Source organism: Pithys albifrons, chromosome 9 (genome assembly GCF_047495875.1).
Source record: "Pithys albifrons albifrons isolate INPA30051 chromosome 9, PitAlb_v1, whole genome shotgun sequence".
Taxonomy (NCBI): domain Eukaryota; kingdom Metazoa; phylum Chordata; class Aves; order Passeriformes; family Thamnophilidae; genus Pithys; species Pithys albifrons.
The window spans coordinates 31,100,158-31,120,218 of NC_092466.1; the positions used below are offsets into that span (position 1 = coordinate 31,100,158).

The window sequence follows — 20,061 nt, forward strand, 5'->3', positions numbered from 1 at the left end:
CAAGTCACACTAATAACAGTCAGCAGAGAGAGTTATAGGACTGAGCTTAAGTGTGCACTGAAAGGTCTGACATTGCAGAGGCCGCCTGGGACATTCCAGACCCAAAACTGAACAGTACAAGACAAACTAAAGTTTCTCTCTCTCTTATCCTTGAATGCAAGGGCCTTTCATATTAGGAGACTTTAGGAGGATGTTTAGATTAAAAGATTTTTAGTGGAAGTAATTTAAATGCACAAGGAATTAAGAAATATGAAGTAAGTTAAATTGTCCTGTATGGGTTCCACACTCCATATGGCGATGTCACAGTCTCACAGGGACAGAAGGTGCTCTCTGTAGTCCAGGAAATCTGCTTTCAACAATACAAAAAGAAGCTGAGCGAATGATGTGCAACCAAAATAAGGAGATGTGGTATTTCAGTCATGGACTTCACCATCTACTCATTGTAAGTGATATATGCAGTCTCAGCCAACTGGCAGCGTGTGAATTAAAATATCAGAATTACCCAGCTCCTGTTATTGAAGTCTACTTTTCCCCCACAATTATGCTTAAAGGCTTTAATGATATGGGTAGATCAAAATAATTTCTAACTAATTCTGTAATGGAGTAGGATATATTTCATTAGATTTTAATGATGAAAAATTCATAAAGAGAATAAAAGCCTTGAAACAAACTATGTAAATGCATATTCTACGCACACTGAGATAAAATTCAACCTATTTCCTGTCCATACATTTTTTGTATTACTAAGTTGACATTCAGGGCTGCAGTGTACTCATGCCAAATACTTATGCATTAACAATTAGCTTTCTTCTCAAAACTATTGTACATTGTATTCAGTCCTTTTTTTGTCTTTGGTGTAATATGGACAGAATTTAGTGTTTGACGTAAGTTGTTTCTACTTAGTGATGTCAACGTGTACTCTCAGCCAGATATGCAAATTGTTAGGCCAGTTGCAGCCTTTTTCCTATGATCCCACACAATTGTCTTAATTCTCAGAGATGAAGACATTTAACATATACAACGACATCTTCATTGTGTGCATTAGACACTAACATATGCCACTGCACATTTATTTATTAGGGTTTTTTCAGTTATTCATTGAATGCTAAATACAGTGCAAGGCCATTCCTGTTTGAGAAGCCCGCAGTGCACCACATTTTATTAGAGCATTCTGTGAATGTTTGCCTTATGAATTATATTTTCACAGTCTTTTTCACTAGAAAGGGAGTATAAAAGGCTTAATATAGGCATAAATTTTAAACAGCTGAGTAAACAGGAAAGGGACTATCTAGACAAGTAAAATGCCAATACTTTTAACTTGGAATAAAAATTAGAGATCTACAATTTTTCAGAGGGTTATATTTCAATAATGCTTTAGTTTTCAGTCTAATCACATGGAGGATGTGGGCTCTGCATTTCGCTGCATTCATATTTAACCTGTTAATTACAAGACCCTGATTCTCTCCACCTCACCCCACAACAGAATCACAATTTAGGTGGGAAGGGTCCTCTGTAGGTCATCCAGTCCAATCTTCTCCTCAATGCACAGCTAACTTCAAAGCTTGATCACATCAAGGATGGTCAGTCCACCATCTCCAACCCACCTGTTCCATTACTTAATCCCTCACTATGAAAATGGGGTTTTTTTACAACTGAGAAAATGTTTTTCTTTACACCTGCCTTGTGATTGCTGCCTCTTGTCCTTCTGTTGAGGAACTGTGAGATCCAGTTTCCCCTATAACCCCTTGTCAGGTACCCGAGGTAGTAATTAAAAGCCCTTTTAGCCTTCTCTTCCCAAGGCCAGACAAGCAGCTCCCTCCAACCATATTAGTGGCCCTTCACTGCACTCCCCTTGGCTGGTCAATCTCTCTTCAGTGCTGTGAAGACTGGAACCAAGCACAGTTTTTCAGGAGCCACCTCACAAGTGCCCAGGAGAGGGGAATAGTCCCTGCCATGGACCTCCTGGCTATCCTAACACAGACCAGGGTGGGGCTGACCTGTGTTGCTGGAAGGGCACTCAGCTGAGCCAGGTATATTGACTTGTGCTGTCAGAGTCTCTCATAAAGCCTTATAAAAATCTCACACTGCCTTTGCTGCTGCACTTGACTTTCTACAGGCTGCATAGTCTGGTCTTAAAAGGGAGTGGATTCACTTGAGCAATCCTATTTGCACAGTTAGGTATACCAGGATACAATTAAGCAAAACAAAATTTTGGCTTAATAAGAACAGCAAGAGAAACAGCTGAGCAGTTATATAAGAGTATCCCAAGGGAAGAAGTGGCAGAATTATGGCTCACTGCATTCGCAACCCAGAGAGGACAAGGCTGTACTAAGAATTTGTTCTATGGCAGAGTTTTGTATTACATGGGCAATCTTTTCTAATGGTAACAATTTTGCAACAGCTTGTATTTGCTGTATTCCATGCTTCTAGATCCTCAGAACTACACGTTTAAGAAAGATTCAATCAGCTTATAAAACCAGTTCCAAACAAGAGCTAAATAGGAGACACTGACTAGTAGGATTTCTTCTTGACTGTGTGTCATTTTGCTGTTTGGTAAGGGTATGGATCTGGACGTGATAGTGCTGGCATCTGCATAACTGTTCAGAGTATTTTACAGTGTTTCTGCCATCTAATCAAATGTTAATGGAATGGAAAGAACTTGTTTGTGGAATGAAATCAGAATCATAGCAAACAGTCAGCTGGGGAAGATTTTCTGTCTGTCTGTCTGACCTTCTGGCTAACTGTCAGTCTTCATCTCTCCTCTATGTAGATCAGTCAAAATTCACTTGTCTCTGAGTACTGAGTTTCAAAGAGAGTTGGAACTTCTTTATACTACAACTACAGGAGGTTTTCAATGGCAAATGCAGTCTTTGCTTCTCACTCTTAATCTGAGCTATTGAGCTTCAAAAATCATATATAAATGGATAAGCTATTATTCTTGAAGCATTAAAAATGCTTTCCCTGCCTTTTGAGCCTTGCATAAATCTCCTATTAAAAACCTAGTAGCTTTATATGCAGAAGGATACAAAATGTAGACCAAATTTTAGAAGCTGTAATATTGGTCAAAGATTGCATAAATTCAGCAGGAGCTATAGAGATGTCTGCAACCATATGCCATCCCTGCTCTCAGTTGCTTATAGTGGTGCAATAAAGAGATCACAAGGACAAGTCTAGACCACAGATTTCTCCTTACAGGAAGACAGAGGGTAGGGGTGGTGAGGGAATGAGAAGCCAAGTGGATTTTGCCACCTTTTTCACAGTTGCCAAAGCCAAGTGTTGCTGGTCTCTGAATCACTGCTTATATACAAGAATAGCAGCCAACAGCCATATCCTGATCTTTATAGGGTGTCAAATCAACAGAGCAGGATTAAATAGAAAAACAAAGGGCAGCTTAGTCTCATCATCATTAATCTTAGAGAAACAGTCTTATTAACTACAACTTATTCTTCTGCACCTCTGTCCCATAGTGAGCTAGACATGAAAATAAAAGACCCCAATTATGGTTTAAGAGCCGTAAATCAAGAACTGAAACATGGATAGCCATAAGGGCCACAACACGTGCATCTGTCTCAAGTGCAAACAGTACCTGTTGCTCAGGACAATTACTGGAACACCTGCCCATGCTGAGCACATGTAGGAGCCATGTAAAAGCACATTTTACCACCAAAGTGGGTATAACAAGCAAATAGTTAAGGCTCAGGTACTGTTACCAGACCACGTTTTTACATCTGCAAATCCTCATTTTGAAAGTTCTAGGCCCTTGCTTCCCAAAGTGTGAGAGACAGATAATTCCAGCTGGCAAAAGAATGGAGTAACAGCACTGCTTTTATATCACAACTTGGATACCTTGCTGCTAAAGCTCCCTGAATTAATGGACATTTCAGAACTACATTATTTTTTCCCTTTATTCCCCACCTAACAATATTAAATTGTTCCTGATTCTGCACTGCTGTTGTGAAAATCAGTCATTCTCCTTTTATGTAAAGCATAGGAAATCTCATAAAATTAGAAACATGAATTTCAAGAGTCTGATAAACAGCACTAAACATAAATGTAATTACAAATGTTAAAAGCAACAAACAGCAACACTGTCCTTACCCTCACATCCCAACCACACACACAAGGTGGTCCCCCAAATTTTTGATCTCTCGTCACAAGCAATCATTAACTTGCAAAGAACTAGCTAAAGCAGTTTTAAAATTTAAAATTTCCTTTGCTACGTTTGATTTTGCTGAAGGTTACTGTTAAAAACACACCTCTGCTGGGTTTGTCCAGTCCAGAACCTTGTTTTTACCAATCTGAATTGTCAGCTAAATTGAACTGCCAGACTGCATTGTAGAGCTATCACATGTGTAGCCATTTTATTCCACTGACAATGAAGAAAGTAATCTCAGAGAGCAGCAGCTTCTTTACCCAGAGAGCTAAATTTACTACTAGTCTCCTAATGCCTCAAGTGACACAAAAGCCCATAAGCAAATAAGCTGTGACCAGGATATTAAGGAGCAAATAACACCTCTATAAAGACAGGCCTTCCATAGGTGTAGCATTTTCTAACTCAAGCACACAACAATACATAAGTTAACTTGTGTTCACACCTGCAGATGTATTCTTTAAGAAGTGAGACCAAATCACAGAAGCAACAGGAACTGGTGTGGAAACAGCAAGAACATTATATTTTAATTTAACTACCTGACCTATGGATGTTATTCAGAAATTCACTTAGAGACAGAAAATCAGGCTGGAGAGTGAGACTTGACACTGGAGCAGAGGTGAAGAGGGATATTGGGGTTCTTAGGTGTGCCATTGCCCTTAATAAGTACTTTTTGATGCTCAGATCAGTCTTAGTGCATCTTAAATACTTCACAGCATCATTTGTCCTGGTTTCAGCTGGGATAGAGTGAATTTTCTTGCTGGTTCCTGGGACAGTGCTGTGTTTTGGATTTACTGAGAATGCTGATGACACACAGATGTTGTAGGTGTTGCCCAGCAGTGCTTGCCCCAAATCAAGGATTTTTCAGCATCCCATGCCCAGCCAGTGAGCACATGCCCAAGAAGCTGAGGGGAAGCACAGCCAAGAGAGCTGACCCAGACTGGCCAAAGGGATATTGCACACCAAAAAGCATCATGCCCAGTATATAAACTGGGGGGATTTGGTCAGGAGCTGCCAATTGCTGCTCAGGGTTGGGCTGGGCCTTGGTCAGTAACTGTATTGTACATCACTTTGTCTTTCTGGGGTTTCATTTCTTTTTTTGTTGTCTTCCTTCCCATTACAATGATTATTGCATATTATGTCAATTATTAAACAGTCCTTATCTCAACCCATGGGTTTTACCTTTTTTCCTAGTTCTCCTCCTCATCCCACTGCAGGTGCAAAAGCGAGCAGCTAAATGCTACTTAGTTCCTGGCCGGGGCTAAACCATGACAATCACGGCTTGCATATATGTGATATTATAGACTGGCTTTCAGGAACTGCATTACCTATAAAATGATTTCTATTTTTACTCACAAAGTATACGCTTGCCTTTGATGATGTGCTGAAAGGGGCTCATTAAATTACTAATGTAACTATTAAAGCTATTAAATTACTAATTTTGAGGGATAAACTCAAAGCACATTGAGATAAGCATAAATCCAAAGTAAACTAAGTGTCTCTTCACTTCAATGACCCTCCTATGATACCCTGAATGCTAAAATATCTTTCTCCTGACAGTATTAACCCCTTCCTTGTATGACCCTGCCTGGTCAAAACACTGGAAGCAGTTATTCCTATGGCTCACAAAACATTCTGCTTGGTAGTACATAATGATGGAGGGAGGGGGGGGATGCTTGGTTTGGTTTTACTTTTAGAACCCAGGGGAGACATTGCTCCCTAAGCTTCCTGACAAGATGCTTATTTTTATTCACATTGTCACTATGTTTTCCCATGAACAAATATTTATACTTCAGAGGAAATGTTTCAGTAACATGTATCAGACAGGACAAGCAATGTGTTCACTTCCCTTCCCTTTATTATGAGAAAGCAATTTTGCTTACTTGAGGAAGTAAATAAATAGATTCCCTAGAGATGCCTGGGAAGGGGTAATTCTTGCAGGGAACCCGTGTTGAAAATACTGGCAGCATGTCACTCTGTTAGCTGACCTGCAGAGGTTTCATTTGCAATTGCCTGAAGTGAATACATCAGAGACTTACTGTTTCTTTTCTGGTTCAGAGAAATAGACCATTCCTGTACAATCCTGTTAATTAAAACGTTTTCCCTTCTGACAAATTTTAGTAGGATGTTATTTTCCTATCTGCATTATTATAACATGCATTCAATACATATGGCAAGATATGAATCCATCTTTTGTTAATGCTTCTGAACATATAATAGACTGAGAAGGCCAATGGGTGAAAACGACCTAATTTCACTGACCACTCCAAATTCTGAGCAGAGGGTTTGACTCTATGATCTGCTGAGGTTCCTTACAACCTGAATTTTGCCATGATCCTAAATTAAGGACACATATTTGGTTTTACTTACATGCTTACTGCAGGAACTGTGAAGATCTGGCTGCAGTACTTGACAAAAGCAATATAAATATGCACCTTTAATTCAGGTTGGCAACAGCCCCACTTTTCCCTAGGCCACACAGAGCAGGAATTCAGAAAGCTGCCTGGATGCATCTAACAGTACCTGCATACTTGTGGCACAAGTTCTTTTTTCATCCCAGGATCTCACTCATTTCCTGCATCTGCAGTTAGTCTGTATAAGTATTCACTCTTGAAAATTAGACTTGGCAGCTTCCGTTTCTTTGATGCTTTGAAAAAAAGCTGGACATTGGGTCAAAAGCTACTCTGTGCAGAAGCCACCCATTGCTAACCCTGCAATAACACCATTCCTCTATACATTTATCTATTGGAATATCAGAACAAAGCTGACTAATCCTGTAAATGAAAGGATTAATTCTAGGACTTTTCTTTTAAGATTTCCAGTACAAAGTTCATCAAGACACAGATGTTATAACTTTAAAATACCTGACCAAAAGCTTCTGGACAGAACAGCAGTGGTGACAGGTAACACCAAGTGAAACAGGTCAGGTTTTCTTTTATTTCTCCCTGTCAATACTCACCTCACAGGAGAAAGTAATGTTCATATCCATTTTTCACAGTTTGATCAAAAGCAGAATTCCTTTAAAGATACTTCATGTCTTTCCCTTACTGTGGCACTCCTGAAGAGGAAAGGAGAAGGAGGGGAGAAAAAAGAGAATAAACCTTGCTATTTTCAACCTAAAATTACAACACATGCAATAGCAAAGACATCTTTTACAATCCATTTTACATTGTAGAACAGGCCTGCTTGGTCAACAAAACAGTCTTTCAAAGTTTTAAAAAAGTAAATTGAGTATCTTTGCTTAAAATACTGTTTGCTCCAATGCATTGAAGAAATCGTGGGTAGCTGGATGAGCTCTTGAGCATAACTGGAGATTGACACTGCTCTGTCAAATGAGCTTGTTCTTTAATAATTTCCCTCTGGATTTAGACTTAAAAAAACCACCTTAGGTGTCAGAAGTGAGCACTGCTGTAAGCACAGTCAACTGGCTCCTCTCTGTTAAGGTAACATACAAGGAGGAGGGTTTTTTCCCCCACCTTCAAGAAGGCGACAAGACTCTAAAATATGAGATGGCAGCTTGATGACACATGAACTGGGACTCTTGTGTTGTTTTCCCTATGATTTCAAAATGAAACTAATTATAAAAGTGCTTTGTTGGGCTTGGTAAGTGTCTGAATTATTGTGACCTGGTTCCCTTTCAGGAGCAAGGCTGAGGTTTTCCAAGAACCAAAGGTGGGAGGAGCATTGATTTCACCTCAGATGCTGCCCTGAAAGCAATGCTCAATTACACAGGTAGGTTTCAGAGGTTCATGCTACCTTAAATAGCAGAAGTGAAACACAGATTCTTCAGCTGAACAGACTGGTGGCTCACTTAACTTTTCTGGGCATTTCTCCCTTCTTATCAGTAACTTTTCAGAGCTGAACTTAGGACTCAACTTGTTTCTCACAAAAATTCCCACCTTCTGTAGGTACCCAGCAGAAGACAACAGTGAGGGCAAACACAGAAAATGAAATAACACTTCATTCCATTTTTGTGGAATAGGCAAGCCAAAGGAATTTACACAAGAGCTGGAGTCATGATCTTTACATCCCTCCAGAAGTCCTTCCCTTGACACTTATCAATAAGCATTTAGTGACAAAGACCATATCAGTCTTTCTGAACTGCCATGTTTCATGCCACTTTAACTGTTGAGAATTGTATTGATGGTAGATTAGAAGTTACTTGCAGCTTCTTTCAGAACATCCCTTTTCAAAAAAAAAAAATCTGGTTTATCTGATGATAAAGCCAAAGCTTTCTCTGCTTTTATTTCGCTGAGACTCATACACTTCTAACAGCCTTCTCTGCTTTGCCCTCATTAAAATCCACAGATATGGCCTCCAAAGATACATCAAGATCCTTCTCACTCTCAAACAGACATGCACCAGTTCATTCATAATTCTTTTCCAGTAATCATTAATTATTTACATTATTGTCCTACTAAAGGACACATTGAGACTCTCCTGCTTACTGAGACCTTTTCAAAATCGTTATTCTGTAAAGTCAGACCAGTTGTTTGAAGAATGTAAGCAGACAGAAATGTAGCTAAACCTGATTTTCATCATTACTAGAAGCATAAGCCTGAAAGTTCCACTTCACAGAAAAATGTTTCTAGCCTTCATCCCACTGCCCTTCAGTCTTCCAGTTTCTGGTTTTGAAGATCGTTGGAACCACAAAAGAAAAGCTCAATTCTGAATCAGCATTGTGCTGCCTGATTACAACTCCAAATTATCAACATCTTTCGTACCATGGCAGTGGAAGCAGATCCTCTATCTCTGTGATGATGACCTGCACTCAGAATAGCACTGTTAAACCTTTCAGGCACCTTCCTTATCTGAGCCTTGAGGAGCTCACAACTGAGAAGAGAGCTGTCTTTATATTACTCCCACCCTGTGTGCCTGCATGAGATATCAGTTCCTGCCATGGTGGTGCAATTCCTTCTCTCTTCCACCTGCTCCAAACCCTGGCAGGCATCACCTGAACTCACGCTCACCCAGAAAGCAAGCACACCATGGGACCGTCCGCAGGACACACAGCAAGGTCAGAGTGAGCTGAGGGAAACTAAAGCCAGCTGGAACACAGAGCAATTCACTGAGGGATATCCTTATATGGTCTAATTCTCCAAAGGAGGGAATTTCCTTTAAATAGGCAGGAAGGTGGGGAGCAGGTGGTTGTTGCTGCAGGTTGGCAGGTGAAACATTTGCAGTGTAAACCAGGCCAAGAAGGTATGCAGGCAAGGCCAGGTGGAATACTGGGCTCTCTGAATGATTTGCTGGGGCCAACAATCATGTGTGATATGGTCCAGGACCCTTTCCTGCTATGGACAAGACACTCCCTTAACACAGTGACACTACAGAAAACTCAGCGCAATTTTCCCCTCAAATCCACCCCTGCTTCACCTTTAGGTTGTTCAGAAGCCTAAGGTGATCCAGCCTTTGCCTCATCCCCACTGTTTTGAAGACTATTACCAAACTGAAAACACTGCAGAATTTTATCCTCCCAAACTACTCTAGTTTCCTTTTGCTAACTCATCATCTCTATGTAGTGGTTTCAGTTTCTGTAACAACACGGTACATCTGCCCCAAATCTCTTCACCAAACTTGGAGGGATTCTGTAGAAGAAAACTGTTGTTAAGCCTGATGTTTCTTCCTTGTTTAATATGGTTTCATTTCAAATTTTGTCTTTAAAAGTTCATATACTGGAAGATATTCAAGTAAAAGAAAGACCAGAACCTTAGTTCACTGTTGTAATCTTTACTATGACACACCTCACTTGCTGTGCATTACATGGTTGAACAGACAAAAGACATTTTACTTCCCATTGATACCTAAACCAACATTTCCTCTCAAGATATTTTCAAACTATTAATATTCCAGAATCCATAGTAAATGCAAGTGTTTTGCCCTTTCTACTTCAGTTTAAGCAAGTGTGCTTTTCACAGGATCTCCCTTAGAGAAAAAAGAATTGTTTCCTGCATTGATTACACAAACAAAAGAAATTGATGATATGTGATGTAAGTATTTCTATTTAACGAAGTACAAATGACAGTTGGTGAAAAGTTGACAACCAGATTCTAAAAGAAGATGGGATACTATGAATGCCACTAACCCTACCTTAGGGGCATACACAACAACTCAGTTAACTAACACCTGCTAAAAAGTGCATGTACTAAAGCTCTAATTGCCTACTCTCCCCAAGTAGGGAAAAGTTTTGCCCTTTTCTCATTCATCTTTTCAGAGAGCTATGAAAGAGCTGGGCTGGGTACAGCCCAGTGCTTCTCCTCAGAGGTTCTCAATAACTGTAAAGATGAGAAGGGGCTCTCTCACTTCATTCTCCTGATAGTCTTTTTGGGAGGTACATCTTTCTTCATGACTAGCTCCTCTTGTTTCCAGTTCTCTATACACATTGGCACTCTGTACCAATTACAAATTTCATTCTTGTTATGCAGATAACCATTAATAATTTAAGATTAAAAAGGAACCTAAGGGCAGGAATATTCCATTTTTGCTCACGAGATAGCTGTTATTCTGCTAGTACGTCAACTCAGGTTATCTTTGTGCATGCTATGTTAATTCAGGAAATTGCTTTTCAAACAAAGTGCTTTCAGAAAGCCCTGGAGATTCTGTAAGAGAAGAAAGTTTCATTTGTAAGCCAAATGTGCCAAACCAATACCCAGAGAGTGAAATACAAACAGATTTTAGTTCTGTCCATCTAGTTTTCACAAAGAGAGGGTAGCCAGGACAAATTCTGTAACGAAGCCCTCTGTCTGAACGAGTCAAAGTCACGCCAGGTGCAGCAGCGAACACCCCGCACTGTTCGCACAGCGCTCAGCCGGAGGGACAGGGCACGTCTAACGGTACCCACGGGCTGGAGCGATGCGGCAGCACCGCCGGGCCCCGCGGCGTGTCAGCGCTGTTGGCCTTACCGGGGAAGGGCACGGGACACCGGGACGAGCCGGGCGGGCGCCGGGACCCCGCTGGGGCGGGAGCGGGGGCTCCTGTCGGGATGTGTGTTGGAACGGGGAGCGCCCCCGGCCCTCTGGGCTGCTCAGTCACTCGCTGCTCCTTCCTGCAGCGTCCCACCGCGCCCGGCCCCGCCAGGTCACCGCGTCCCGCGGGGAGAGGCTCGGGCAGCGCCGTGCAGCGGACAAGCGCGGGCAGAGGGCAGCGCGCCCCGCTCCCTCCCTCCCTGCCTTCCTTCTTCCCGCGACCGGGGCTGCAGCGTCTCACCTGAGCGCGGAGCGCACCCGCTGTGGGCAGGACAGAGGTGACACGGCGCGGTGCGGCGTGAGGTGTGCGGTGCCCTGTCCTGTGCTGTCCCGTTCTGTCCCGTCCCGCCTTGCCCTGCCCGGCCCGGCGCGGCGCGGAGGGGAGCGGAGCGGGCGCGCGCGCCCCAGCCAATCAGCCCCGTCACGTGAGCGCGCCCCGGCACGCGGTGCCGCCGCCGCCGTTACAGCAGCGGGAAGCGCGCGCGCGCTCGCGGCGGTGGCGGGAAGCGCTCGGGGAGGAGCGGGGCGCACGCGCCGCTGTGCTGCGGGGGGCCCGGGGGGCGCCGCGTCCCATCACGGGGGCTCCGGTTCAGGCGGCGGCGCCGCGCTCGCCCTTCCTGCCCTCCGGAGACACCGCTTCCAGGAATTGAGGGGCAGGAAATCCTGCGGGGCCCCGTGAGAGGAGAGAGAAGCCGCGCTGGCTTCCCATCCCCGCGGGGTGGTGGGGTCCTCCGCGCCCCCTCTCATGCTTGCTCCGTGTGAGCACCCGCGGCATGAAATGTGGAATCCGGCTGTGGGATGAAGGTCTGGGCACCTCTTTGGAGCGTGGATACTCCTGTGTTTGACATTACTGCCTGACAAGTAAATCTCAGAACAACACTCGCCTCAGTTTTCCCCCCACAGAAACTGATGCTGAATTGTAGCTAAAAAGCAACATTAAGCCTGTTTTCCATCCAGGATGCTTTCCATTTACACTGTCCTCAGGGTGTCTGACCTCTCTGTGGACAGTACACCAACAGAAGTCTTTAAAGGGAACAGTAGTGAGAAGCCATAAGTAATCCAGGACTGTAGGGCATTTAAAAGACTTGTAGAGCATATTGCTGAAATGCTTTGGTAAATCTGAGGAATGGCCTGGTGATCTGGTATTGAAGGAATTTTTTGCTTACTCAGTATCTTGGACTCAACTTTCCACCCTGGGTCTCCCAGTTCTGTTCAGGAGGATTTTGGAGGACTATGGGGCTGGGTATTCGGCCCTTGTGCCAGTGCTTCATGTCACTCAGCAGTGATGCTTAATATTGGTTATGGAGAGTTTCTGACAACACAGCCCTTCTAGACTAAAGAAGAAGTGATAAAGGGCCTAAAGACAGCAGGAGTTGGCAGGATTGCAGGTAGAGGCAGGCTGGGCTTGCAGCCAAAATGCTTTCCTATCGGACTGGCAGAGATCAGACATTCTGCTCAGAGCTAGTGAACCCAGCCCCGGATCAGCAAAACCAGAAGAGAAGCAGGGTGCTTTGAATCTTCTTTCTTCTTTTGATGATTTTTATTTCATGTGCCTCCCCGTGGAGTCATGAAAGCTTGAAATTTACCTGTATCAATATTGAAACATACATGCATGCTGTATCAATACCTGCTGTATCAGCAGGGTGAATTTGCCTGTGTGCCATTCCGTGCAGCTGTGCATACACTGCCTTGAGCACATAAATCAGCTTTAGAGTACTGTCAAACACCGGCATACCCAGTGCTTTATACATTTGTAAAAGAGTTGTGGGAGGATGATTACAGGATTCCAGGAGCTGGGCTTTTAAAATAAATGACACTTGATTTGTGAGTTCCCCATTAAGGGGTCAGAAACTCTTAAGAATTTGGATAAATTTTAAGATTCTGAATAAATACTGAAAGAGAATAACCTTTGTTACATATGTGGTACCAAGGGCAAAGAAAGATTGCTGGGCCATATTTACTCCCTAGAAAAGGAAGGATTATTTTGTTTAGGAAGAATTTATATGGAGTTCTGGTAACTTCTGTTTAAAGGCCCAGTGAGGAAGTCTCCAGAGTGCTTCCACAGCATTTGTGTGCAGAACTGTATAGTTGTGCAATTTCACTTAGTACAAACAAACTGTCTAAATTCCTGTAATTTGTGCTGGAAACACACTATCATTTGCAAGGCGATTGGAGCAGACAGCTGAGCTCACATGGTTATCATCTGCATCTGTTCAGAGGACAGCCTGCAACCTGGCATTGGCTAACATTTTTAGCTCTGCTAACTAAACCCACATGAGATAAAAGTCCACCCACGCAACAGGTTATATAGTTTCCTTTAGATCTGCTGCATTTTATGATCATTGAATGACTTGTTTCTATTTAATGCATTTTCTTTATCACTTCAAAATTAATTCAGGTTGTCTGAAAGGTTCCTGACTGACAGTTTTGGAAATTGAACTCTCATGTTCAATCTCAGACTGGTCCAGAATAAGGAAGCTTCTCAGTGCTACCAGGCAGGAAGCTTTGCTAGGCTGAGGATAGTCTCATTCACTTACTTTCTCATGCCAGCATGGTTAGAATTTCCTATTTCTTCATTGTGCTGTAGTTACTCGGTGTAAGATATTGTTGTTACATTAAAACTGTGCCTTGGATACTAAGACTGCATGTTTAATTCAGAAAAAAAAGGCAAATATTTAGTAATTCATCTGCTGCTCTTTAAAGTATGATTATTCCACTTTACCCTTAAATTAGTGAGGCAGTACTATGGAAAGATAATGGTTTTCACAGCACACTTGCTTTATTTTTGCCAACTTTCATTTATTGTCCTTATTGATTTTTGCAAAGTAATTTATTCTTTTAAGATTCAAGTAATTTTTATGCAAAATTGCAGGTGTTGAAGCTATAAACAGAGATGGAGAGTGTGATGTTATCCTTACAAGTGGACGTGGAATAGATGAGGAGAAGCTATGTAAGTTCTAGGCTTCCAGGAATGGATGCCAAAACCTTTTTTTAAATTTGCTGTTAAGAGTAATTATTGACTGACAGTGGTGTAACTTTTATGACAATATCTCTTGAACCCAGACAGAAGACAGACTGATACCAGCCATGATGTCAAGACTGTGATTGTATTGCTCCCCATTCACAGAAGATACCAAGGTGAAAAACATGTTTATGAATGTGAGTCTTTCCATTGCTGCACCATTGTTATCCAGCTGCAGTTACGTTAGTCTGACTATAGTAGCTTCAGATGACTCATGGCTTTCATTTTATGCCTGAGTTCTTAAAGGATAAAAGATTTTGGAGAGGTTATTTTTTTTCTTCTGCAGAAAAATTGATAAAAAATCTGTTCTGGGATAGTCTTAAGCACCCACTAAATTTTATAGGATGGAGGTAGATTGTCAGCTTCCTTAAAGTCATCACCCCAGTTTTCAAGTAGTGCCTTGAAGCATTCACTGCCAGTGAATAAAGCATAGACCTTTGTGCTGTGGTGGAACAGGGAGTGTTCGTGCACTCAGTTCTGCTAAATGAACTGTGGTGACACAGGAGGTCATATGGGAGGTGCTGATGTACCAGACAGGCCTGGAAGCCAGTGGCTCATTATGCTACAATTTATTGAGATGTTTTTAATGTTTTGTCATCTATTGTCTTATGGTTACAACTGTGGTTACTGTAGCCCTTTACTGCCACATTGGTCTGGAATGCACTTCAGATATTGGCATTCTATTGCTGAGTATTCTCTGGCTCTGCCCACAGACTCCAACGGGCTGTGGCTGGCTCTGGCTTGCAATTCCTATTCCCTGTCTTTTGGGGTTAGAGCAGGTGGAACTTTTGTTCTCCACATCTCTGTATGGCATGGATTGTACTGGCCTTGAAAGCTTCTTCTTTGCCCCAAGAGACATCAGAATCACAGTCATTTAGCTACTGAGGGCTTTCAGAGCCTTTCTTAGAAAGCCTTATTATGGCTTTATGCTGTACAACAAATTAGAGTAGTGAGAGGTTGTAGCTCTTCTCCATGATGTTTTGGTAAGTCCACATCTAAAATATTACATGTAATTCAGTGGGAGTTGTGAGTGGAACAACAGCTGAATAGAATGTCAGGAGGCATGTAATAGCCTTTTGCTGAAGGTGTAGGTCAGCTTTATAGACTGTTATAAAAATAATATTATAAACACTGAAGCAATCATCACTGTGAATCATGTTGTGTTCATGCTACACAAACCTTCTGTATAAGACTCGTGAGGGTTTGTTGGGCTAAAGGTACTGAGTTGGAAACTGGGAGAGGAAGGATTTCACTAGCGGATTGTCCCAACAGTGAAATATTTTAGCCTGAGGAGAAAGAGGTTGTGGAAATGTCAAATCTATAATATACAAAAGTTATGCAGAGGGAATCCATTACCAGTTTTGGAAAACTGACCTGAATGCCCCATTTCTTTGGGTTCAGAATATCAGGAGTTAAGTGACAGGAGAATTCCTCATGGATAGTGGTTCTAACAAATAAACATTTGTTTACTCTGCTTTGATGGACATTCCCTGTTTATACAGCATCACTCAAAATCATGTCCTCATACAGCTCATTCTTTTTAAATAAAAAGGCTTATAACCAACTTGGACAAGCCTACCAAAAATACACTTTAAAGAACACTGGAAAGAACAACAATATCTTGGAAGAAGGATAGAGAAGACAAACCTTTTCCCTCATTTATTTCCAGTTTTTTGAAATATAGTGAATATATTTAACCACATCAAACTAGTCTTTTGAAAACCACAAAGTTCAGCAAGGAAAATTTATATGACTTCATCATTAACAAAATTGATCAAGGAAAACAGGATCATGAAGTAATGTAGACTTAAACTGTCTGAAGCTTATGCATCCTCGTGTTCAGAGGTAAAACTGAGGCAGAGCAAGAACTCACTAAAATATTCCTATCCTATCCTATCCTATCCTATCCTATCCTATCCTATCCTATCCTATCGTTTTTCTACACTGTAACTACAGAGCTCAGGAATGGATTTGATGTGGGGAAGGAGAAGGGACTAAGTTCTTCCATTTGTGTGTGCTCCTGCAACATAAGGGTTATGACTGTATAGTCTTCCTCTGTCTGGCCCGAGTCACAGAACTGAATCTCCTCTTGGAGCCAAGGTAGATTGCAACAACGCGTAGTGTGTGTGTCTGTTTGCTCTGCCAATATAGAGGATTTGCGCCATGTAGCTGCTTTCCTAGAAAATCCTGTGTATCACAAGCCAAGACCTGTGATGCCATCTAGGCTTACTTCTCAGTAACTTTTCACCATAACCTTTCACCATGCAGTGAAATGTGAAATGCTACCAGACTAGAAGAGCAGAGTTTTACCCTGCTTTGAAAAGCGTACATGATCTGCAGTAACTCATAGAGAGCAGTCCCATTGTGAATTAAATACCATTTAGCTGAAAATGTGCACTGGATTTAATCCAATTCCTTGTTTGCTGGCACAAATTATTCTGGTTACCATGAGTTTCCAAGAAAAAGATCCAATTTTTATCTCCCTTCCTAGGTTTAGCACTATTCAAACATCAAAATGTTTTGTGTGCCTTCATTGCTCATCTTGAAGTCTGAAGCCAGTGAAGAAGATGAAAATGAGCACACCGGCTCCAACTTTATCATCTAGGCCCAAACTCTTCTTGTGTAGTGTGTGTGTGAATCTCTCATAAGCATCACTCTCACAAAAGCATTTTTTTAGTGACTGTATACATCAGTTCAAGTGCTGGTTGCTGTAAAGGAACTCTGGAGCACATACTGGAGCTGCCATGCTTTCTCCTTCCTGGCCCCACCTATGCCATTCATAAGTTAGAACAAGCAGTTAAGGATATGAGCTATGACCTTGTTTCTATCCTCACAAATACCACTCACAGTACCAAAGGACTTTGGCCAAAACAGGCCAGTCTTTATAATTACAGAAAAAACAGTGCCTTCTGGTATCTCAGATCATCATGTGCATGCAAAAATGGGTGCATGAATACATCTAAAATGGCAACACTGGCAATTTTATAGTTCTCAAGCTGGTACAATATGTTACAGTAGGTATGTTTAGTTGTTGAGTGTTTGAACTGCATGTAAACATCTTTTTCCAGATCTGGTAATAGGCTGCCATCCATAAAAGGAAACTTAACTATAAGTAGAATTTCTTCATGCTGTTTAATCTAGTTACTGTCTGTTTTCACTTCTTTGTTCTGTTTCCCATTTATCAGCTAAAAAGAAATGTGGGTGCTTATATAAAATTTTTCAACAAAATGTTTTGCTATTAAAAAGGCCCAAACCCAAACTTTAGGTTTATGTACTTTCTTCGGCCATGGGCTGTAAGCACTGGGGTCCTCAGAAACCAAAGTCAACACAACACAAAACCATCTCTGAGAATGTATCTCTGAGACCTTCTCCTTTGCTCCATGTGCAGTTGGAGTCCCTAATTTGCTTATGAGACCCTAAGAGAAGTTAAGAATTACCACCAGTGTAACACTAGTGGACACCAGAGTTGTCTCACTGCAAATAAGAGAGGTCTGCTACAAAGGCAGTCTCAGTAAATAATCCTTGTGTCTGGATTCATATTCCGACCTCTTTGTTCTAGCAAGATGTTGGATCAGATGGGTGGTCTGTATTTTGGTTGTGGAGCCAGAGAGCAAAAGAAGATCAAGAAAGAGAATTATGGTTTTTGTATTGCCTCTACATTTGAAGACTGTGGCATATTACATCAGAAAACTTTCTTGCATCTTCTAACAGAGAGACATTGAAAAGGTGCCAAATACATTTAAATAAACCTACTAAAAAGACAGAAAAATTGAAAATATGGAGAAAAAGAAAGAGAAAACTGAATGTTAGTTTCAAGTTTTCAGACTTAACATTTTAATGGACATAGTTATGTAAAAAATGCCAAACTAGTACTTCATCTGCAGAGCTTCATTTGCTCTCAAGGTCTCTGTGTCTTAATAGCCATAGAAAAGTTGTTTTCTGAATACATAACTAATTCCTGTAAATATTGCATATTATATTTGTAGATTAAAAAAAAAAGAGAAAAAGCATAAAGACAATTTTAGTACAGATAGAAAATTCTGGCAAGGCCCCATGCTTTGTTACCAAGTGCCTACTCTTTTCAGACTGAGGGCATATGGAATGAAACTCCAGAAAATATTCCATTGTCTTTAACAAAATCAATCACTGTGAATGCTTCATCAGTGTTTCTACATACTGGTTGTTCCTCTGCTAGAACTTTCAGGAAGAAAGATGTTTGAAGGATCATAGTTTGAAATATTTCAGGAAAATTCAGGTGTTTTGAAATCTGAGAAAGGAAAATTGGATGGTGTGGACAATGTTGTTACTTGACTACCAGTTCTTAAGCAGGTGCAGTACAGTAACTCAACAGTTTATAAAGAGTTAATATACATCTTCACTAGATAGTTTAGTTCAGCCCTTACAGTTATAACTATTGATAATACTTCTTCATCCATGCTTAGAACATACATAAATCATTCAAAGAACTTTTGAATATTATATTTGTACTTCTATATAGTTCATAAACTATTCCTTTCAAGGAATTCTGTAAATTTAGTGATAAATTTTTGAACTATTTTTTGCCCCTTCAATTATAGTTATTATGAAGAACAACATCTTTAATTTCTCTGTTCATTTTTCAGTACACACCTGCAATCACAAGTGTTACCATTTGACTGACATTCAACATTTAGAATTCTTTCCTAATCTCACCAATCTGAGTTTTGAAAACTTCTTGACAACTTCTGAAAAAAAATCTTGATGGTATTTTCACGGTCTGAAAGCACAGAACAATGTCTATGATGTGACTTACCATTTGTACCCTGGCATTTGTCAGTGTTTAGGGTTAACTTAATTTGCTAGCATTAAAAAGGATAAATGGATGCTTGTTCCTCTCAGCACAAGTGTGCACCATTTTATTCAGTTGGGAGTGTACACAGAGCCACTAACCAATACATAGAAGATACAGGGGGAAAGGAAAAAATAAAACTGGCCACAAACACTGAAACAGCAAAATAATAATAGAATCATAGAATAGTTTGGATTAGAAGGGAGCTTTGAAAGTGCAACCCCACCTGCAGTGAGCAGAGACATCTTCATCTAGAGCAGGGGGGTCAGAGCCCTTTCCAATCCAACCCTGAATATTTCCAGGGATGGGGCATCCATGCCTCTCTGGACAACCTGTGCCAGTGTCTCACCACCCTCACTGAACAAAATAGCCTCCCTATATCTAGTCTAAATCTACCCTCTTTTAGTTTCAAACCATTACTCCTTGTCCTATTGTATAAAACCTCCTAAAAAATTTGTCTGCATCTTTTTTGTATTCTTTAAGTATTGGAAAGCTATAATAGGCTCTCCCCAAGCCTTCTTTCTTCCAGGCTGCACAACCCCATCTCAGCCTTTCCTCATAGGAGAGATATTCCATCCCTCTGATTATTTTTGTGGCCCTCCTCTGGACCCACTCCAGCAGGTCCCCATTTTCCTGTGCTGAGGAATCTAAAAGAATTAGAATCCTGACATTTAGATGGCAGCCACTAGAGTTGCCATGAGAAATTGTTACCAATTACCTGCATAAGCCTCAGTTATCTCAACTGAATCTTCAACACACCATCTGATTCCAAGTTTCACAGATCAGGTAGCCCTGACAATGTAATCATAAAGGGCATCAAGACTGAGTCCTATTGAAAGGGATTTGATCTTGAAGTGGCATGAACTTTCCCTACTAGTACCCAGAAGAAGCATTTCTGCAGGGTCTGATTCGGAGACTACTTGTCTCATCAGCAGGTCATAGGCCCCATTACTAGTAGCAAATCGGTTGCAATGACCTAGCCTAGCAAGTCAGGCAGAGATAGGAAATCAGTGCCAGTACTTCAGAAAGTTTCCTCTTTTTCTATCCCTCAATCTATTTTGGCTTTTGAAAGATAACATGGCAATCTGTCCTGTCA

At 41.3% G+C, this 20,061-nt stretch overlaps 1 protein-coding gene across 3 annotated transcripts in view; it reads right to left on the reverse strand.

Annotated features, from left to right (window-relative positions):
- Positions 1 to 11,476, reverse strand: part of RHOBTB1 (Rho related BTB domain containing 1) — a 52,374-nt gene extending 40,898 nt beyond the window's left edge. For all 3 annotated transcript variants that reach the window (XR_011698495.1, XR_011698496.1, XM_071563313.1), the window contains exons 1-2: positions 11,357 to 11,476; positions 7,110 to 7,208 (exon numbers count right to left, since the gene is read on the reverse strand). The gene's annotated coding sequence lies outside the window, so the exon portion shown is untranslated. The remainder of the gene's footprint in view (positions 1 to 7,109; positions 7,209 to 11,356) is intronic.
- Between the last annotated feature and the right edge of the window lie 8,585 nt (positions 11,477 to 20,061).